This window comes from Rattus norvegicus, chromosome 6 (genome assembly GCF_036323735.1).
Source record: "Rattus norvegicus strain BN/NHsdMcwi chromosome 6, GRCr8, whole genome shotgun sequence".
NCBI lineage: Eukaryota > Metazoa > Chordata > Mammalia > Rodentia > Muridae > Rattus > Rattus norvegicus.
This window is the reverse complement of record NC_086024.1, coordinates 72,334,110-72,358,070: the sequence shown is the minus strand read 5'-3', so window position 1 is coordinate 72,358,070 and position 23,961 is coordinate 72,334,110. Positions and strand designations below refer to the sequence as shown.

Below are 23,961 nucleotides of genomic sequence, written 5' to 3'. Positions count from 1 at the left end.
ATTCTGGAAAACCGAATCCAAGAGCACATCAAAACAATCATCCAACGTGATCAAGTAGGCTTCATTCCAGGGATGCAGGGACGGTTTAATATACAGAAAATCATCAATGTAATCCACTATATAAATTAACTGAAAGATAAAAACCACATTATCATTTCATTAGATGCCGAGAGAGCATTTGATAAAATTCAAAACTCCTTCATGTTAAAAGTCCTGGAAAGAACAGGAATTCAAGGCCCATACCTCAACATAGTAAAAGCCATATAGAGCAAACTAGTAGCTAATATTAAACTAAATGGAGAGAAACTTGAAGCAATCCCACTAAAATCAGGGACTAGACAAGGCTGCCCACTCTCTTCCTACTTATTCAACATAGTTCTTGAAGTTCTAGCCAGAGCAATCAGACAACAAAAGGAGATAAAAGGGTACAAATTGGAAGGGAAGAAGTCAAGATACCACAATTTGCAGATGATATGCTAGTATATTTAAGTGATCCCAAAAGTTCCACCAGGGAACTACTAAACCTGATAAACACCTTCAGCAAAGTGGCTGGGTATAAAATTAACTCAAATATATCAGTAGCCTTCCTCTACACAAAAGAGAAACAAGCCGAGAAAGAAATTAGGGAAACAACACCCTTTTTTTTTCTTTATTAATTTGAGTATTTCTTATTTACATTTCGATTGTTATTTCCTTTCCCGGTTTCTGGGCCAACACCCCCTAGCTGTTCCCCTCCCCATCCTCCCCCCATTACCGCCCTCCCCCCAACAATCACGATCACTGGGGGATCAGTCTTAGCAGGACCAAGGGCTATCCCTTCCACTGGTGCTCTTACTAGGCTATTCATTGCTACCTATGAGGTTGGAGCCCAGGGTCAGTCCCTTTGGGTAGTGGCTTAGTCCCTAGAAGCTCTGGTTGGTTGGAATTGTTGTTCATATGGGGTCTCGAGCCCCTTCAAGCTCTTCCAGTTCTTTCTCTGATTCCTTCAATGTGGGTCCCGTTCTCAGTTCAGTGGTTTGCTGCTGGCATTCGCCTATGTTTGTGCTGTATTCTGGCTGTGTCTCTCAGGAGAGATATACATCCGGTTCCTGTAGGCCTGCACTTCTTTGCTTCATCCATCTTGTCTAATTGGGTGGCTGTATATGTATGGGCCCTGTGATGACAACCTTCTTAATTGTCCCAAATAATATAAAATACCTCAGTGTGACTCTTACCAAGCAAGTGAAAGATCTGTATGATAAGAACTTCAAGCCTCTGCAGAAAGAAATTGAAGATCTCAGAAGATGTATAGATCTCCCATGCTCATGGATTGGCAGGATTAATATAGTAAAAATGGCCAATTTACCAAAAGCGATCTACAGATTCAATGCAATCCCCATGAAAAAACCAGTCCAATTCTTCAGAGAGTTAGACAGAAAAATTTGCAAATTCATTTGGATTAAGAAAAAACCCAGGATAGCTAAAACTATCCTCCACTATAATATATATCCTTCATATATATATCCTCCATATATATATCCTTCCACTTCTGGGGGAATCACTATCCCTGAACTCAAGCAGTATTACAGAGCAATAGTGATAAAAACTGCATGGTATTGGTACAGAGACAGACAGATAGACCAGTGGAATAGAATTGAAGACCCAGAAATGAACCCACACAATTAGGGTCACTTGAGTTTTGATAAAGGAGCCAAAATCATCCAATGGAAAAAAGATAGCATTTTTAGCAAAAGGTGCTGGTTCAACTGGAGGTCAGCATGTAGAAGAATGCAGATCAATCCATGCTTATCACCCTGTAAAAAGCTTAAGTCCAAGTGGCTCAAGGACCTCCACATCAAACCAGATACACTCAAACTAATAGAAGAAAAAGTGGGGAAGCATCTCGAACACATGGGCATTGGAGAAAATTTCCTGAACAAAACACCAATGGCTTATGCTCTAAGATCAAAATAGACAAATAGGATCTCATAAAACTACAAAGCTTCTGTAAGGCAAAGGAAACCATTGTTAGGATACAACGGCAACCAGCAGATTGGGAAAAGATTTTTACCAATCCTAAAACTGATAGAGGGCTTATATCCAAAATATACAAAGAACTCAAGAAGTTAGACTTCAGGGAGACAAATAACCCTATTAAAAATGTGGTTCAGAGCTAAACAAAGAATTCACAGCTGAGGAATGCTGAATGATGTAGAAACACCTAAAGAAATGTTCAACATCTTTAGTCATAAGGAAAATGAAAATTAAAACAATCCTGAGATTCCACCTCACACCAGTGAGAATGGCTAAGATCAAAAACTCAGGTGACAGCAAATGCTGACGAGGATGTGGAGAAAGAATAACAACTCTTCCTTGTTCATCGGATTGCAGACTGGTACAACCATTCCGGAAATCAGTCTGGAGGTTCCTCAGAAAATTGGACATTGAACTACCTGAGGACCCAGCTATACCTCTCTTGAGCATATATCCAAAAGATGACCCAAAATATAACAAAGACACGTGCTCCACTTCATAGCAGCCTTATTTATAATAGTCAGAAGCTGGAAAGAACCCAGATGCCCTTCAACAGAGGAATGGATACAGAAAATGTGGTACATCTACACAATGGAATATTACTCAGCTATCAAAAACAATGACTTGATGAAATTCATAGGCAAATGGATGGAACTGGAAAATATCACCCTGTGTGAGGTAACCCAATCACAGAAAAACACACATGGTATGCACTCATTGATAAGTGGTTATTAGCCCAAATGCTTAAATTACCCTAGATGCACAGAACACATGAAACTTAAGAAGGATGACCAAAATGCGAATGCTTCACTCCTTTAAAAGAAGAACAAGAATACCCTTGGCAGGGAATAGAGAGGCAAATATTAAAACAGAGATAGAAGGAAACACCCATTCAGAGCCTGCCGCACATGTGGCCCATACATATACAGCCACCCAATTAGACAAGATGGATGAAGCAAAGAAGTGCAGGCCGACAGGAGCCGGACGTAGATCTCTCCTGAGAGACACAGCCAGAATACAGCAAATACAGAGGCGAATGCCAGCAGCAAACCACTGAAGTTAGAACGGGACCCCCATTGAAGGAATCAGAGAAAGAACTGGAAGAACTTGAAGGGGCTCGAGACCCCGTATGAACAACAATGTCAACCAACCAGAGCTTCTAGGGACTAAGCCACTACCCAAAGACTATACATGGACTGACCTTGGGGTCCAACCTCATAGGTAGCAATGAATATCCTAGTAAGAGCACCAGTGGAAGGGGAAGCCCTCGGGCCTGCCAAGACTGAACCCCCAGTAAATGTGATTGTTGGGGGGAGGGCGATAATGGGGGGAAGATGGGGAGGGTAACACCTATATAGAAGGGGAGGTGGAGGGGCTAGGGGGATGTTGGCCGGAAATGGGGAAGGGGAATAACAATTGAAATGTAAATAAGAAATACTCAAGTTAATAAAGATGGAAAAATAAACCTGTTTTCCACCAAAGTGGAAAAGTCTTTAAAAAATGTTAATTTTCTTGACGTGTACCAGCTACCAAAGTTAAATCAAGATCAGATAAGCTATTTCCACAAACACATGGCTCTTACTGAATCAGAATTATTAAATTTTTCCTCACCTGTTTGTCCAAGACTATCCATGTGAATCATAAACACCCAGGTTGTTGCAAAGACTGTATATGTTTCTGTACAAACTGATAGTAAGTCCTAATCACTGAAGACAACATCTACAGAACTCAATGAAGATGGAGAAAGAAAGCTAATGCCTTTATAGACCCTTAACCCCTCTATTCCAGAGTCTTTGGTACAGGAACCTCCTCTCCTGGCTCTCAAAAGTGTGAAGCATAACATAAGCACCAAGATAAACCGTTTGACAACAATGGAGTACTTCCTGCAATATCTAATAGGGTATTGGTGGCACAATGGTTGTCTGAGTAACCAACCAAAATTGGATTTGGCTTAAGGCCCATTCCATGAGACGTTACCCATACCTGTTACTGCTTGGGTAGCCTTGAATTGAATCAGAATAGTTAGCCTGAGGACTTAGGATAAAACAAAAAAAATACTGGTCTAAAAAAGAGAAAAGAAATTTAGTGATAAAAATGACTCTTAATGATACATTGCTATAATCATAGGTCAGTGTCTTGTTCAACTATCACCAATGAACCTTCCTTCTGCAGTAGGTAGCAAAAATATAGAGACACACGACCAGATATTACTAGATCATTCAGTAGTAAATGTTATGTGTTCATCAAATCCCTCACCTTAGATCTAAGGAAATCCCATGTAGGAAGAGGTAGAAAGAATATAAGAGCCCAAATCCTTTGGGAGAGAGAGCTGGACTCTCAGAAGTGTAGACAATTCTGAGAGCTCAGGGGAAACTACCACTTCTGCTCACATTCCTGACTCAAGAAGAGCTGGCCTAAAGCCCTCTGGACACAGGAATCTAGTAGCAGTCAGGGATAGGATCCTTCCAGTCTCTGCCTGCACCCAGAGCTGAAAGCCCATCCCCAGGAGCACTGACACACCTGAAGGCAGAGGTAAGACCACAACTTCTGCTCTGAGGGACCCACCAGGAGCCCTCCAGATACAGACACACAGGAGAAGTCTGGGACAGGATACTTCCGTTTTCCGCCTGCCCCCTCAGCTGACCCTGTGACAAAACTCTCTGTACTTGGACCCTGCTGGGAGAAAGTCAGTCTTCAGGCTTACAGGAGGGTCAAGTCACTGCAAGAGACAGCAAGATCAGCTAATATCAGAGACAACCAGATATCAAGAGGCAAGTGCAGGGACCTAAGCAACAGAAACCAAAAGTACTTGGAATCATCAGAGCCCAGTTCTCCCTCCAAGGAAAATACTGGATATACCAACACACTGGAAAAGCATGATTTGGATTTAAAATCACATCTTATGATGATTATAGAGGACTTTAAGAAGAACATAAATAACTCCCTTAAAGAAATACAGGACAACACGGGCAAACAAGGTAAACAAGCAGAAGCCCTTAAAGAGGAAACACAAAAATCCCTTAAAGAATTACAGGAAACAAAACCACACAGGTGAAGAAATTGAACAAAACTATCCAGGATTTAAAAATGGAAATAGAAACAATAAAGAAATCACAAAGGGAGACAACCCTGCAGATAAAAACCCCAGCAAAGAGATCAGGAGTCATAGACACTAGCAACACCGAAAGAATAAAAGAGATAGAAGAGAGAATCTCAGGGGAAGTATACACCATAGAAAACATTGATACAACCATCGAAGTAAATGGAAAATGGAAAAAGCTCCCAATCAAAATCATCCAGGAAACTTGGACACAATTAGACTACCAAACCTAAAGATGATAGGTATATAAGAGAGTGAAGATTCCCAACTTAAAGAGCCAGTAAACATCTTCAACAAAATTATAAAAGAAAACTTCCATAACCCAAAGAAAGAGATGCCAAAAAAAAAAAAAAAAAGGCAAGAAGCCTACAGAACTCCGAAGAGATAGGACCAGAAAAAAAATGCCACCTGTCACAAAGTAGTCAAAACACCAAATGCACAAAACAAAGGAGTATTAAAAGCAGTAAGGGAAAAGGTCAAATAACATATAAAGGCAGACCTATCAGAATTACACCAGACTTCTCACCAGAGACTATGAAAGCCAGAAGATCCTGGACAGCTGTCATATAGATCCCAAGAGAACACAAATGCAGTCCAGGCTACTATACCCAGCAAAGCTCACAATTAACACAGATGGAGAAACCAAGATATTCCACGACAAAGCCAAATTTACCCAACATCTTTCCACAAATCCAGCCCTATGAAAGATAATAGATTAATAGATGGACTCCAACACAAGGAAGGAAACTACACCATAGAAAAAGAAGAAAGAAATAATCTCACAACAAACCAAAAAAAAAAAAAAGAAAGTCACACAAACATAATAATTCCCCCTCTAATAAGAAAAATACAAGGAAGCAACAATCACTATTCCTTAATATCTTTTAACATCAATTGGCTCAATTCTCCAATAAAAACACATAGATAGACTAACAGACTGGATACATCAACATTTTGCTGCATACAGAAAATACACTTCAGTGGCAAAGACAGACACAACCCTAAAGTAAAAGGCTGGAAAACAATTCTCTAAGGAAATGGTCCCAAGAAAAACGCTGGAGTAGCCATCCTACTATTGAATAAAACCTACGTTCAACCAAAAGTTAGCAAAAAAGATAAGGAAGGACACTTTATATATGTCAAAGGAAAAATCCACCAAGATGAACCTGGATATCTATGCTCCAAAGGCAAGGGCACCTACATTCATAAAAGAAACCTTACTAAATCTCAAAGCACACATTGCACCTGAAACAATAGTAGTGGGAGACTTCAACACGCCACTCTCATAAATGGAAAGATCATGGAAACAGAAATTAAGTAGCGTCACAGAGAAACTAACAGAAGTAATGAAGCAAATGGATTTAACAGATATCTATAGAAAATTTCATCCTAAAATAATATACCTTCTTCTCAGCTCCTTATGGTACCTTCTCCAAAATTGACCATATAATCAGTCACAAAACAGGCCTCGACAAATATAAGAAGATTGAAATAATCCCATGCATCCTATCATATCACCGTGGACTAAGGCTGGTTGGTCTTCAATAACAACAAAAAATGATAGAAATCTCACATACACATGGAAGTTGAACAATGCTTATTGGTAACTTGGTCAAGGAAGAAATGAAGAAATTAAAGACTTCTTAGAGTTTAATGAAAATGAAGATACAACATACCCAAACTTATGGGACACAATGAAAACAGTGCTAAGAGAAAAACTCATAGCTCTGAGTGCCTCCAAAAAGAAACTGGAGAGAGCATACATTAGCAGCTTGACAGCACATCTGAAAGCTCTAGAATAAAAAGAAGCAAATACACCCAAGAGGAGTAGACAGCAGAAAATAATCAAACTCAGAGCTCAAATCAACCAAGTAGAAACAAAAAGGACTATACAAAGAATCAAAAAACAAAACAAAACAAAACAAAAAACAAAACAAAACAAAACCAAACAAACCCAGGAGCTGGTTCTTTGAAAAAAATCAAGAAGAAAGATAAACCCTTAGTCAGACTAACCAAAGGGCACGGAGGGAGTATCCAAATTAACAAAATCAGAAATGAAAAGAGAGACATTAACAACAGAATCTGAGGAAATTAAAAAATTCATCAGATCCTATTACAAAACCTTATATTCCACAAAACTGGAAAATCTGGATTAAATGGACAATTTTCTAGACTGATACCAGGTACCTAGGGTAAATCAGGATCAGATAAACTGTATAAATAGTACCATAGCTCCTACAGAAATAGAAGCAATTATTAAAAGACTCCTAACCAAAAAATCCCCAGGACCAGATGGTTTTAGTAGACAATGCTATTAGAACTTCATAGAAGAATTAATACCAACACTGTGCAAACTACTGCACAAAATAGAAACAGACAAAGCACTACCAAATTCCTCCTATGAACCCAACATTTTGTTTGTACCTAAACCACACAAAGACCCAACAAAGAGAACTTCAGACCAATTTCCCTTATCAATATCAATAAATACTCAATAAAATTCTCACAAACCAAACCCAAGAAGAAATCAAAAAAATCATCCACCCTGATCAAGTACACTTCATCCTAGTGATGAAAGGATGGTTCAATATACAGAAATCCATCAATGTAATTCACTATGTAAACAAAGTCAAGGAAAAAATCACATGACCATTTCATTAGATCCTGAGAAAGCATTTGACAAGATTCAACACCCTTTCATGATAAAAGGCCTGGAAAGATCAAGAATTCAAGGCCTATAAATAAACATAGTAAAAGCAACAAACAGTAAACCAGTAGCTGACATCAAACTAAAAGGAGAGAAACTTAAAGCAATCCCACTAAAATCAGGGACTAGACAAGGCTGCCCACTCTCTCCCTACTTATTCAATATAGTACTCCAAGTCCTATAGCAATCAGACAACCAAAGGAGGTCAAAGGGATACAAATTGAAAAGAAAGAAGTGAAAATATCACTTTTTGCAGATGATATGACAGTATAGATAAGTGACCCCCAAAGTTACACCAGAGGACTTGTAAGTCTGATAAACAACTTCAGCAATGTGGCTGGGTATAAAATTAACTCAAAAAATTTTAGTAGCCTCCCTTTACTCAAAGGATAAGCAGGTTCAGAAAGGAATTAGGGAAACGACAGTCTTTACAATAGTCCCAAATAACATAAAATACCTCACTGTGACTGTTACCAAGCAAATGAAAGCTCTGTATGACAAGAACTTCAAGTCTCTGAAGAAAGAAATTGAAGAAGACCTCAGAAGATGGAAAGACCTCCCTTGCTCACGGATTGGCAAGATTAATAATGTAAAAATGGCCATCTTTCCAAAAGCAATCTACAGATTCTATGTGATTCCCATCAAAATTGCAACTCAATTCTTCATAGAGTTAGAAGGAACAATCTGCAAATTCATTTGGAATAACAAAAATCACAGGATAGTGAAAACTATCTTAAACAGTAAAAGAACTTCTGGGGGAATCACCATCCTGACCTCGAGCTGTATTACAGAGCAATAGTGATTGAACACTCTATGGTATTGGTACAGAGACAGGCAGATAGATCAGTGGAACAGAATTGAAGGCTAAGAAATGAACTCACACACCTATGGTCACTTGATCTTTGACAAAGGAGCTAAAACCATCCAGTGGAAAAAAGATAGCATTTTCAGCAAATGGTGCTGGTTCAACTGGAAGTCAGCATGTAGAAGAATTTTTATTGCCCTGTACAAAACTTAAGTCCAAGTGGATCAAGGACCTCCACATAAAAGCAGAAACACTCAAACTTATAGAAGAAGTGGGGAAGAGCATCGGACACATGAGCACTGGGGAAAATTTCCTGAACAAAACACCAATGGCTTATGCTGTAAGATCATGACTGGACATGTGGGACCTGATAAAATTGCAAGACTTCAGTAGAACAAAAATACCGTCATTAGGACAAAACAGCAACCATTAGATTGGAAAAAGACCTTTACCAATCATACATTCGATAGATGGCTAATATCCAATATATACAAAGAATTCAAGAAGGTAGACTCCAGAGAGTGAAATAATCCTATAAAAAATGGGGTGCAGAGATAAACAAAAAATTCTCAGCTGAGGAGTATCGAATGCTCAGAAGTACCTAAAGAAATGTTCAACATCCTTAGTCATCAGGGAAATTGAAATCAAAACAACCCTGAGATTCTACCTCATACCAGTCTGAATGGCTAGGATCACAAACTCAGGTGATAATAGATGCTGTTGAGGATGTGGAGAAAGAGGAACACTCCTCCATTGTTGGTGGGCTTGTAAGCTGGTACAACCACTCTGGAGGTTCCTCAGAAAATTAGATATACCTGAGGACCCAGATATACCACTGCTGGAAGTGTAATAAGGACACATGCTCCACTAAGTTCATATTATTATTCATAATAGTCTAAAGCTGGAAAAAGCCCCGATGTTCTGCAACAGAGGAATGCATGTAGAAAATGTGGTACATCTACACAATGGAATACTAGTCACCTATCAAAAACAATGACTTCATTAAACTTGTAGGCAAATGGATGGAACTAGAAAATATCTTTCTGAGTTAGGTAACCCAATCACAAAAAACCATACATGGTATGCACTTACTGATACGTGGATATTAGCCCAAAAGCTCGGAATACCCAAGATACAATTCAGAGACCGCATGAAGCTCAAGAAGAAGCACAACCAAAGTGCAGTTGCTTCAGTCCTTCTTTAAAGGGGGAACCAAAATATTCATAGGAGGAAATATGAAGACAAAGTTTGGATCACAGTCTGAAGGAATGGGCATTCAGAGCCTGCACCACCTGGGGATCCAGCTACTGGGGATACACCTACTGCCACCAAACCCAGACAATATTGATGATGCCAAGATGCTGACAGGAGCCTGATATTGTTGTTTCCTGAAAGACTTTGCCAGAGCATGACAAATACAGAGGCAAATGCTTGAGTCAACCATAGAACCGAGAAGGAATCCCCATTGGAGGATTTAGAGAAAGGATTAAAGGAGCTGAAGGGGTTTGCAACCCAATAGAAAGAACAATACGAACCAACCATAGCTCCCAAAAATAAACCATCATCCATAGAGTACACATGGACAGACCCATGGCTCCTGGTGCATATGTAATAGAGGATGGCCTTGTTGGGCACCAATGGGAGGAGAAGCCCTTGGTTCTGCCAAGGCTGAACTTCCCTGTGTAGGGGAATGTTAGCCCAGGGAAGTGGGAATAGTGGGTTGTTGAGTGGGGGTATACCTTCTTAGAAGAAGGGGTAGGGGAGATGGGATGGGGTTTATGGATGGGAAACCTGGAAAGGATAACATTTGAAATGTAAATAAAAAAATACCCATTTAAAAAAAAGTATAAGAGCCAGAGGTCAGGGAGTAAATAAAAAAGAAAACAAGAACAAAACAACAACAAAAACATCAACAAAAACAAAAATAATAATAACAACAAAAATCTCAAGACTCGCTAAATCACCACAAAGCTCATGTGATCTCACAGAGAATGAAGCAACATGCACAAGGGGTGTATATGTCTTCACCAGGTCCTCTATGCTTATATTCTGCCTTCTTATTTAGTGCTTTTATGGACTTTTTGAATGTTTGAGAGAGTGGGTCTCTGACTCTTGTGGTCTTTCTCTTGGACTATTTTTCTTTTGTTGGTCTGTACTTTCTACCTTGAGGTAATAGTTTTTGTTTTTATCTTATTATATTTTATTTTGCTAATTTTTAAAGGAAATCGAATGGATGAATAAAAAAATGAATGAAAACGTACCCACTGTGGTAAAGTTTAGCAACTGAACTGTCACTTATACCTCCTGGGAGAAGGGAAATCAATTAACTTCAATGAAGTGACACTGAGTAGATCAAATACTCCAGGTCAGGGTTCATTTCCAAAGGAATCTCTTCCCCATATACTCTCTCTGCTTTAATTTCTCACTACATGTATTCATTTATTTTGACAATAATTAAAGCTATGATCTGAATCATTAGCACAGTTTTGCTTACCTTTCCAATTCCACAGGAACTGAGATTTATAAAGTTTTAAGAATTTTTAAGACATTGAAATTAAAATATAATTTTATCATTTCCCTATTTTTCTTTCCCTCTTATCTCCTCCCAAATACAGTCCTCTGCCCCTTCTAAAATTTATGGCCTGTGTTTTATATATAGACCTTAACATATAAATCTCAAGATAACCTATTTGTGAACTTTGCCCTGGGGGAAAACTATTTTTCCTGCTCTCAGTATTTCTTAGTTGCCTATAGTTCTTTGTCTAAGCTTGAACTTATGAGATTTGCCCCCTTCTTTAACAAGAACCTGTCTGTTAGAGTCGTCTTTGTTCAAGTCTTATTTAGAAAGCCCTGTTAGGACTTCACGGGCATAGTGACTCTGATAATAGTAAGATAAAATATGAAAACTTCCTACTCCCCTGGGTCTTACAATTCTTTCTACCTTTTCTACGATCTCTGAGCCTTAGTTTCAGGAATTATATTGTTGATGTATCAGGTGAAGCTGGGAACCATATAGTCACTTGTCTGCAAATTTTTAAATCAATTGTGGTTTTCTATAATGGTCACTGTTTCAAGGAGATGTTGCTCTGATAAGGAGCAAGACCTATACTTAACTTAGCATATATGGATAAATATATAGACTATTAGGAATCACTTTGATTTAGTAAAAAGTGGAAATTGTAGGTTCTCCCCAAAATCGGCACCAGATAGTTGTGAAGGTTTCCAGGCATAACTCCCCTCTTATTGAGTAAGATGTATAGTCACAGAGTTGTGGGTTACAACCAATAGTTTTTACCACTATTGTGTCTTTTGAGATACGGCACTATGCTGGTCATTGCTGTATTGTATATGTATTATAGTCATGTGCGACTATTTGTTTCTTCCCATTCTTGGAAGGCTTGCATGGAATCTTTAGGGAAGAAACTTTCAGGTCAGCGTTAGTGGGGGATCTTCCAGATCCTGTAGATGAACTATGTGGTATCTTTAGCAATAGGAAAATTTTTTCAGCTTCTGTGAGGCAATCAAAGGTAACAGCAAAAGCAGGGAGTCACTTGGACTATCATGACCAACAACTGGGAACCAGGCTTCTCATGGTTGGGCTGTTTTTTATTTTTTCTATGGCCCCTGGTGGAATAATCAGTTTAATGGATTAGGATACTGGGAATCGTTCAACTGTGGCAGCGAAGGTAGAGCAGCAGAAACCTCAGTACTAGGGTTATTTGAATGTTAACATTCTGCTAAATTGTTCTTTGCTGGTAAAACTAAATTTTATTTACGTATAAATCAGAGGGCTTGGCACACGAAGTTGTGGATTTATTTATCCTTGTTATGTATACAATGTTCTGCTTGCATGTATGCCTACTTACTAGAAGAGGATGCCATATCTCATTGTTGATGGTTGTGAGCTACCAAGTAATTTTTGGGAATTGAACTCAGGACCTCTGAAAGAGGTGCCAGTGCTCTTAACCTCTGAGTCATCTTTCCAGCCTGCCAAATTTGTTCATAAGTATACAAATTACTTTCAATAAAATAGTAAGAGTTTCTTCTAAAAATAGAGAGTTCATGATGCAGCTTAGTGGTAGAGTCTACAGAAAAACAGATGTGTGTGTGTGTGTGTGTGTGTGTGTGTGTGTGCATTCACATCTACAATCTAAATACTTGGAACATTGAGACAAGTTTATTGATATAACTTTGGGGACAGGTTGGGCTTCATAGAAAAATTAGGACAAAAACATTTGTGTGTATGTTTGTTAAATTGAAGTTGAGACAAGAAAATTCTAGTTTAAGTGTTCTTTAATTTCTTGTTAAGTTTTAATTAGATTTACAACATAATTGGAGAAAAGGCAAATAATTAGAAACTTTACCTTAAAATATTAAAAACTTAATCCTATGAAATTGTAGTGTTTACATCTAATATTCGTGGGTCGGTAGTTAAATCCTTAATTTTATAAAAAATTTGATTGTCACAGTGTAAAGTCAAACTTTGTTAGATTACACCAATATTCTGATTTGAGTATAAATGGTGCCAGCCTTCTGTGAGATGTACTAGCACTCAATTGCATCTTTGTGCAAAAGATGTTAAGGCAACTTTTTCCCCCTCTTTTTCTCTTCTGTAAATAAAAGGTCAAGTAATATCTTCTAATAACTTATAACTCTATCTTTTTCTTGTTAGGACATGTCACCCAGCACTTTTTGATTACATGTTCTCAGATAATAGTTGGGGCAGATTGACCAAGGGAGAGCAATTTCTTTAATCAGGATAACATAATGATTCCATCACAGACTTTAGATAGAGCTATGGATATCATCAATTTTCTTCTTCTTCTTCTTTTTTTTTTTATCTATTAACAGTGCTGTATCTTTAGTGGAATTGAAGACAGGACCTTCTGCAGGTCTCAATACAACTTGATAAAAGGCCATAACAATGGCTTTAGAATCACATCCATTAGTTCTACAATGAATCGAGTTTTCTCATAACTTGGCCATAACTTGAGGACAGGACACTGTAAACAGCAAGCAGTGGTATATATAGGGAACTGAAGTCTGAAGTTTCTACTTGTTGAAGGACTTCTCTCTGCTTTTGAACCATTTGGTGGATATCAGTTTCTTTGCCCATAAATGAGGGAGTTGCCCCATGTGGTCTCATGTGCTGTCTGTTTTTAGTGCTTCCTGGACAAAGATGCAAGTCACTTTGTACTACGTGTTTAACGATTATGAAGAATGTTGAGAACCCTGGTAATATGGAAAAACTGTGACATTATAACATGACATTGTGGAAGCACAATCAGTGTAGTTAAGCTCCCCGGAAATACATTTCTTTATTTATGTGCCTAACATTTGACCAGCTGTCTAAAAATATGAAATGAATAAAAAACAAAATATCTTAATGCTGGGTGAAAATACAAAGTATTTATTTCTGTTGAAGTGCAAAATAATTAGGTTGAATATATTCAATGCAATTGTTATTTAATTGAATTTAATTTATGTACTATTGCTATTTTTGTGATTAATACATTTATTACTTCAAAAGTCTGTAATTAAAAACAAAATTTAAACAGTACAAGACCAGATTGAAGATTTCAGTTTTCTTTCTTGAACAAATCAACCTGAAATAATTATGTGTCATGTATTTATGTACTTTATTAAAATTAAAATAGAAATCTTAAAGGTATGTTTTTAATTTGTGCATCTAGAACAAATACTTTTACATATGGTGATATGTACTATAGTTTACTTTTAAGTTTATACAATGTTATAAATTCATTAATCTGTCTTTTAATTATTGTAATGAGCAACTGAACTATTGGTTATTATTTTCAAGGTATTAAGTACTATTACATCCATTTTGCAGATAAAGATATTGAGACTAGGGAAATTTATTAATTTGTTTAAAGGAATACATGCAGTTTGTAGTAGAAATTAGTGAGAAACTTGGCATTCTAGCTTATTGACAACTTACAATGATTAATTAAGCAAAACTAAGTTACTTAAAATGTTAATATTTTCTTTTATATTTACAAGTTTAGTAGGAAATTTGGTGCTTACATTTGTTCAGATAACACATACTCTTTATCAGTAATAACAATTTCTATTTTTCTGTGTTATGCAAATTTAAAGATCTGTAATATCCATTTTCCATTAGAGTGCCATTCATAGACATGGTTTGCTAAAATGTATACTATATTTTACTAATGACTTTTATTTTGCATTTAATTTGAAGGGAACAAATTTCTTGTGAAGTAACATGAAAAGAAAAGTATTCTATGCTCTACGAAGCTAAAGTAGCTAATAGATGCTTCTTTTCATTCTTTTAGGAGGTCTTATTTGATTCTGCTGGCAATATCTGGTCCCAAAATATGTTGTTTGGATCATCTGTTTTACTCATAATGCTGACACATTAATATCATTGCTCTTCTTATGCAGACTCTTAAGAATCAATTCCTTTCTCTCTTTTCAAAATAATTATAATGATATATATCTTGTGATATAAAGTATAATAAATTGCAAATGAGTCAAGAATAACCATAAAAGACAACTGAGGAAGAAAACTAAGCAAAAGGCACAGCTCCAGACAAATTATGTCCATAGTTTATATTTAAAGTCAGGGATGTATCTGCTTCTTTGTAATAGATGCTAACTCTTCTGAGATCTTGTAGTCCACCCACAAATGGCAAAAAGAATAAAGGAGAAAGAAAAATGCAAGCAAGTAGTCAACCATTAAAGCAAAGCACTCAGACTGCACTTTGCTGTGGTAGACATACCTTAGGAAAATACTTAATTTACACTAGTGGTGTACAAACATGAAGTTACCATTTGTAAAAGGGTAAAAGTTATTTTTTTAACTCAATTTCAGAGTAATGGTAATACATATTTAGATGATAAATTTTAAATATTGTAAATTACTGCTGAAATAAACATTAAAAATTAAAATGTCCTATTTGGTGAACTTCAAGTTTTGCATCATTTTAGTTCTATGCAACATAACTTAAAATTATTTGAAATTGTTTTTATGAGAATTGGTATGTTTTGGTAAAAAGTCTGTCTCTGAGAATTGTAAACAACTATAGAATCTTGATATAACTTGGTATGCCTAAAAGCAATGAATGGAGTACATATCATAAGATCCTGTGAAGCTGTATTTCAAACATTGACTGAGTTTGAAAATAAATATGATATTTCAAGAATGATCAAAGTGTGTTCACTCAGTGATTCAGGTTTGTAATCAAAATACAACTTTATTCAGTCTATTCCACTGTACTTTCTGCTTTACAGGAAGAATGCTGTTGTTCTTGATCCTGGGATGGCTGCTGTGGTTATTTGTCTATCATTTTTCTATTTCATACGCATGTGTATGTGCACATGTTCATACATGGCATATGTGTGTGCACGTGTCAGCAGTTGATATAGAAAGTCGGTCTTTGAACCCACACACCTATGGGCACTTGATTTTTGACAAAGGAGCCAAAACCATCAAATGGAAAAAACATAGCATTTTGAGCAAATGGTACTGGTTCAACTGGAGGTCAACATGTAGAAGAATGCAGATCGATCCATGCTTATCACCCTGTACAAAGCTTAAGTCCAAGTGGATCAAGGACCTCCACATCAAACCAGACACACTCAAACTAATAGAAGAAAAACTAGGGAAGCATCTGGAACACATGGGCCCTGGAAAAAATTTCCTGAACAAAACACCAATGGCTTATGCTCTAAGATCAAGAATCGACAAATGGGATCTCATAAAACTGCAAAGCTTCTGTAAGGCAAAGGACACTGTGGTTAGGACAAAATGGCAACCAACAGATTGGGAAAAGATCTTTACCAATCTTACAACAGATAGAGGCCTTATATCCAAAATATACAAAGAACTCAAGAAGTTAGACCGCAGGGAGACAAATAACCCTATTAAAAAATGGGGTTCAGAGCTAAACAAAGAATTTACAGCTGAGGAATGCCGAATGGCTGAAAAACACCTAAAGAAATGTTCAACATCTTTAGTCATAAGGGAAATGCAAATCAAAACAACCCTGAGATTTCACCTCACACCAGTGAGAATGGGTAAGATCAAAAACTCAGGTGACAGCAGATGCTGGCAAGGATGCTGAGAAAGAGGAACACTCCTCCATTGTTGGTGGGATTACAAACTGGTACAACCATTCTGGAAATCAGTCTGGAGGTTCCTCAGAAAATTGGACATTGAACTGCCTGAGGATCCAGCTATACCTCTCTTGGGCATATACCCACAAGATGCCCCAACATATAAAAAAGACACGTGCTCCACTATGTTCATCGCAGCCTTATTTGTAATAGCCAGAAGCTGGAAAGAACCCAGATGCCCTTCAACAGAGGAATGGATACAGAAAATGTGGTACATCTACACAATGGAATATTACTCAGCTATCAAAAACAATGACTTTATGAAATTCGTAGCCAAATGGTCAGAACTGGAACATATCATCCTGAGTGAGGTAACCCAATCACAGAAAAACACACATGGTATGCACTCATTGATAAGTGGCTATTAGCCCAAATGCTTGAATTACCCTAGATCCCTAGAACAAATGAAACTCAAGACAGATGATCAAAATGTGAATGCTTCACTCCTTCTTTAAAAGGGGAACAAGAATACCCTTGGTGGGGAATAGAGAGGCAAAGATTAAAACAGACACAGAAGGAAACACCCATTCAGAGCCTGCCCCACATGTGGCCCATACATATACAGCCATCCAATTAGACAAGATGGATGAAGCAAAGAAGTGCAGGCCGACAGGAGCTGGATATAGCTCGCTCCTGAGAGACACAGCCAGAATACAGCAAATACAGAGGTGAATGCCAGCAGCAAACCACTGAACTGAGAATAGAACCCCCGTTGAAGGAATCAGAGAAAGAACTGGAAGAGCTTGAAGGGGCTCGAGACCCCATATGTACAACAATGCCAAGCAACCAGAGCTTCCAGGGACTAAGCCACTACCTAAAGACTATACATGGACTGACCCTGGACTCTGACCTCATAGGTAGCAATGAATATCCTAGTAAGAGCACCAGTGGAAGGGGAAGCCCTGGGTCCTGCTAAGACTGAACCCCCAGTGAACTAGATTGTTGTGGGGAGGGCGGCAATGGGGGGAGGATGGGGAGGGGAACACCCATAAAGTAGGGGAGGGGGAAGGATTAGGGGGATGTTTGCCCGGAAACCGGGAAAGGGAATAACACTTGAAATGTATATAAGAAATACTCAAGTTAATAAAAAAAAAAAAAAGAGAAAGTCTTTTTTTATAATGGTTTGCCTAATTCTTTGAAGCAGGGTCTCTCAGTTGAATTCAGACTTCACTCACTGATATGACTATTTTAACTACTCAGTTTGCTTTAGGGATTTCCTGTCTTCACCATTCAAGTGCTGGAGTTACAGATAGGTGGCCATAACCATCTCATGCTTTTGTAGGAAACACTTTTACCACTAGACACTCCCCCAAGCCTCTATTCATTCATTCATTTTTTTTCCTGATATAAGATTTTTATTGACTATTTGGAGATTTCACACACTGTATCTCTATCACACTTGTTTCCCATTCCTCCCAAGCCCACCTTACCATCCTCGTGCCCTCCCCCAAAGTACACCAGGTCAAATTTTTGTTGCCCACACACTCATTGTAGCATGGTCAAATTCCCAGTAGTGGGGCTGTTAAAGATAACTGAGTTGGGTTGTGTCTTCCATAGCTTCTAGGAGGCATTAACTATGAAGAGCCACATTTCAGCATCCCTTTCACAATTTTTTAAAAATTTTCTTTTATTGAATATTTTTTATTTACATTTCCAATGTTATTCCCTTTCTTGGTTTCCTGGACATAAGCCCCCTATCCCATCCTCCTCCCCTTCTTCTATAAGGGTGTTCTCCTCCCCATCCACTCTCCCCTTCCCACCCCCCAATATTCTCCTACACTGGGATTCCAACCTTGGCAGGACCAAAGGCTTCTCCTTCCATTGGTGCCTAACAAGGCCATCCTTTGCTACTTATGTAGCTGGAGCCATGGGTCAGTCCATGTATAGTATTTGGGTAATGGTTTAGTCCCTGGGAGATCTGATTGGTTGGCATTGTTGTTCTTATGAGGTTACAAGCCCCTTCAGCTCTTTCAATACTTTCTCTAATTCCTCCAACGGGAGTCCTGTTCTCAGTTCAATGGTTTGCTGCTAGCATTCGCCTCTGTATTTGACATGCTCTGGCTGTATCTCTCAGGAGACATATGTCTGGTTCCTGTCAGCACACACTTAGCTTCATCAATCTTATCTAGTTCTGGCGACTGTACATTTATGGGCCACATGTGGGGCAGAGTCTGAATGGCCATTCTTTTGGTCTGTGCTCCACATTTTGCCTCCATATCCCCTCCTATGAATGATTTTGTTCCCCTTTTTAAGAAGGAGTGAACGGGCTGGGGATTTAGCTCAGTGATAGAGCGCTTACCTAGGAAGCGCAAGGCCCTGGGTTCGGTCCCCAGCTCAGAAAAAAAAAAGAACAAAAAAAAAAAAAAAGAAGGAGTGAAGCATCTGCACTTTGGTCATCCTTCTTCTTGAGCTTCATGTGGTCTGTGGATTGTATCTTGGGTAATTCGAGCTTTTGGGCTAATACCACTTATCAGTGAGTACATACCATGTGTGTTTTTCAGATGATTGGGATTACTCAGGATGATATTTTCTAGTTCAATCCATTTGCCTATGAATTTCATAAAGTCATTGTTTTTGATAGCTGAGTAGTACTCCATTGTGTAGATGTACCACAAGACTCACTTCAATGACTCCCTGTTTAAACAGTTTCTTTTTGTTTTGGGGAAGTTGTTATAGAGCCCTTTAATGTCTCTTATTTTCAACTATGAGTATGAAGACATCAATACACTTAAAAGAAGTTTCTTTGCTCATAAAAGACAGTGGCAACACTCATAGACATCCGCATAACTTCTCATAGCAGCACAGAACATAGATCTCAGCATGGTTCCTGAGGCAGCACAGACTATGGACTTCATCATGACTTCCAGCATCAGCATAGACACCAACATAGCTTCAGCAGATGGCACCTATTCATACATTTATTTCTTCTTTTCATGTATGTTTATGTGTGTGTGTGTATGTATATATGTTTATGTGTGTATGTGTGTTTATGTGTGTAAGTATATGTGTGTGTTACATGAATGTGTATATCAGATGAAGAAAGGATTACTGTGTGAATAATGAATTGAATTAGAATTATTGTTGAAAAAGCAATGTAAAAGTATAATATTGACAATGAAATTTTATGACATGAAACAGTATAAGTGGCATGGCTTCTCAGGACCTCAGAGTGGCAAATAAGGTCTAGTGGAGAGAGTCCAGACTAGAAGTGGATAGGTTACTTGAAGAGGGGAGTTTACTCAGTTTCTGGAATGGTTCAATTTGATAATTGTTCATTAGTCTCATGCATGGCTTCAAATGATGTTTGTTTGTGTAAACATTCTGACCCTGTTCTTGGGAAACTAATAAGCTGTCAACTCCATTTAGAAACTTCTGAGATACAGCTCTTAAACACAACCTTGAATAAATGTCCTGGCTATATAATGGAGTGACAGACAATTCCATATTTCAGTTGCTGAGAAGTCAAAAGGATGAGACACAAGGAAGAAAGATGTGGTACAATAGGCAAAAGCCTAGGCTAATCTTTTTAACAAAGTACTGGAAAAAGCACAACTTTTCTAGATGCAAAGCTGAGTGGAACCTGACTTAAAGGTTGTAAAAGCAAAGAACTGCATGTATGGAAACAAGAATATGAAACTTTCTGTCCTAATTTACACATCCTCATAGATGATCAGTAGTTTATTATCTTGAACACAAGTGATCTTCAGGTCTTGATGAACCTAGTGAGAACTAAAAATGTATTGTTCATCTGTTTTCATAAAACGGGGCTCTCAGACTGTATTCTCCTTTGTTCTTGTGCTCTAATATGGTTTTTCATGACATGACTGTATGAAAAAATAGGACAGTGAAAACAGAAGGAAGTAGAAGGAAGCAGACATCAGTCATGTGATGGGTGACAGGCTCAGATCCCAGAATTTATTTTACTTTTAAAGAGAAAGAAGGCTGAAGGATACTTGAGGTTCAACACAGAAAATGCTGTAAAGGAAGCTGCATTCTATGATGACTTCTGTGAAGCACATGCTCCAGTAAAGTTTGTACCTATTGGATTCAATCAGTATTATTTTATGTAATGTTCAAAGCTAAACTGAAAACTGCAAATGGTTCTCTATAGACTCAATTTTGAATTCAGTTTTGACTGTTATGCACAGAGCATTTAAATTCTTGATTTATAAATATAATATTAATATTTAGGAGAAAAGTAATTCTATAATGAGACTTTAGTATGCTTATTTCTCATAGCAGAGGCGATGATTATTCTTGTTAGTTTTAGTTATTTCATGTCTACCCAGATTAAAGACTGTTTATTCTACAGCTAGACACAGCTAGTGCATGTTAAGATGTATTTATTAGGTTGTTTTTGGAGTTGATATGTATAAAGTCCAGCTGAGAACTTCTAAAAGTATGACACTTTATTTGTGGCAGAAATAAGAAGAGGAAAACTATGAATACCACTCACATTTTTATTATTTTTAGTTTTTTACAGTCTAGGGCTTTGGACAGGCCCCTGTATGCTTCTGATTGGTGGCTCAGTCTCTGGGAGCTCCCAATGGTCTGAGTTACTTGAGACTGCTGGTCTTCCTACGAGGTAACTTTCCCATTAAGCTTATTCAATCCTTTCCCTAATTCAACCTTAGGGGTCCCTGTCTTCAGTCCAATGGTTGGGTGTAAGTATCTGCCTCTGTTTCAGTCAGCTGTCAGTAGGGTCTCTCAGAGGACAGCCATGCCAGGCTCTTATGTGTAAGGACATCATAACATCATTAATAGTGTCAGGCCTTGGTGCCTCCCATTCTCCATGAGATGAATCAAAAGTGGGGCAGGTCACTCAACAGTTTTTTCTCCAGTCTCTTTTTCATTTTTTTCCCTGCAATATTTTTAGACAGGAACAATTCTGGGTCAGAAATTTTGACTGTGGATTAGTAATTCCATCCTTCCATTTGAGGCCTTGTGTATCTACTGAAGGTGGACTTTTCTAGTTCTTTCTCCCCAATGTTGGGCATTTTGACTAAGGTCACCCCCAATGAATCCTGAGAGTGTTTTACCTCCTGGGTCTCTGGTATTTTCTAGAGGGTCCCCATATCTCTCAACCCCCTAGGCTGCTTATTTCCATTAATTCTCTTGACCCTCTGACTTGTCTGCTGTTCCCATCCCCATAAATGACCTTTCCCCCCTTTCCATTTTCATCTCCTTTTCCGCCCCTCCCACTCCCTCCCACTCCCTCCCACTCCCTCCCACTCCCTCCCACTCCCTCCCACTCCCTCCCTCCCACTCCCTCCCACTCCCTGATTCCTGTGATTATTTCCTTTCTCCTTCTACGTGGGCCTTTCTGCTTGGTACACTTATGCGTTATATCCTAAGTAATTCTGTACTCTTTGGCCAATATCCACTTACCAGTGAGTACACACCATGTATGTCCTTTGGGGTCTGAGTTGCCTCGCTCAGGATAATATTTTCTAGTTCCATTCATTTGCCTGAAAATTCATGATGTCCTTGTTTTTAATAGGTTTTGAATAGTATTTAACTATATAAATGAACCACATTTTCTGTATCTATTCTTTGGTTGAGGGAGTTCTGGGATGATTATAGCTTCTGGCTATTACAAATAAGGCTTCTATGAACAAGTGTCACTGTGGTATGGTGGGGCAACTTTTGAGTACATGCTTAAGAGTGGTATAGCTGGATCTTCAGGTAGAACTATTTCCAATTTTCTGGTGGACTGTCAGATTGTTTTCCAGATGGTTGCACCAGTTTACAATCCCACCAGGAATGGAGGAGTGTTCCTCTTTCTCCACATCCTCTCTAACATGTGCTCTTACTTGAGTTTTTTATCTTACAAATTCTGATTAGACTGAGGTGGAATCTAAGGATTGTTTAGATGTGTATTTCTCTGACTAAGGACTTTGAACACCTTCAAGTTTTTCTCAGCCATTTCAGATTCTTCTGTTGTGAATTCTCTGTTTAGCTCTGTACTTCCATTTTTTAACTGGCTTGTTTACTTTTTGGAGGTTAACTTCTTGAGTTCATTATATATTTTGGATGTTAGCTCTCTGTCCAATGTATGGTTAGTGATTTTTTTCCCAATCCATAGATTGCCTATTTATTCTATTAATGTTGTGTTTTATCTGCAGGCTGTAGTGTTTGGGTGGGTATTGGGCAGCTGATCCAGCCCAGGTAAGAAATCAGTACACCATGAAAGTTTTATGAACAACATTTGAGAGATGGAGAGGTAGCTCAGTGGTTATGAGCACTAGATGCTTTTGCAGAGGACCTGAGTTTGGTTCACCAAACACACCTAGTGGCTCACAGTCATCTGTCACTGTAGGATTAGGCGATGTAACACTCTTCAACCCTCTGAAGACACTGGACACACACATGGTACATAAACATACATGCTAGCCAAACACTAATACACATAAGGTAAGATAACAAAACTAAAAAATTAAATAATACAATAAGGTTTAGATAGTAGTCCAAACACTACTTAGTTGTAAGCTATTTTTAATTTAGTCTGAAGTTAAAGTCTAGTATATATGTAAACATTGTTGATAAAGTACATAGCAATGAGGCATGATTTTTTGATACTTAAATTGTATTATAATACTGGCTATGGTATAAAATACATTTACTATTGATGAATAATCTTTGAGAGGGGAGAATAGCATCATATGAAGTAAACCGAATTTTAATTTTAATATTTAGAATTTTTATGTGCACAACTGATTTAACTATTTTGAAATAAATTTAGCAATTTTACACAACTAACATCCACTGCGTCTCATAAAATAATAAAATAACACACATACACACACACCATACATCTCCACTGTTTATTAAAATGTCAAAGCATTTTAATAAGCCATTGTGCTGGCAGAATTAATTAGATCTGAAAACTGGCATAATTAAAACAATAAAAAGCTATAAGAATACATTAAAATAGAGTGCCGAATAAAAGAACTAAGTTTTAAAAAGTTACATTTGACTAGTCAACTGTTCCTTAATAACTGGATGCATCAGAATACATTGTTCATTTCAATATTAAAAGAATTTAGTGAAATGAAAATTGAGGCAATAGAGAATTCAGTATGCACCATTATTTGAAATTTAAAGTCTTTCTCATAATGAACATAGCTAAAAACATAAAAGACAAATGATAGAGAAATTAAAAGCAATTATCAAAGGAAT

At 37.8% G+C, this 23,961-nt stretch overlaps 1 long non-coding RNA gene across 8 annotated transcripts in view; it reads left to right on the top strand.

Moving 5' to 3' along the window:
- Window positions 1–17,715, top strand: part of LOC134479380 (uncharacterized) — a 59,988-nt gene extending 42,273 nt beyond the window's left edge. For 7 of the 8 annotated variants that reach the window (XR_010052663.1, XR_010052661.1, XR_010052659.1 and 4 more), the window contains one exon: window positions 14,940–15,879. This is a non-coding gene — a long non-coding RNA (uncharacterized LOC134479380). The other variant, XR_010052657.1, reaches the window with a different exon arrangement.
- Window positions 17,716–23,961: the final 6,246 nt, after the last annotated feature.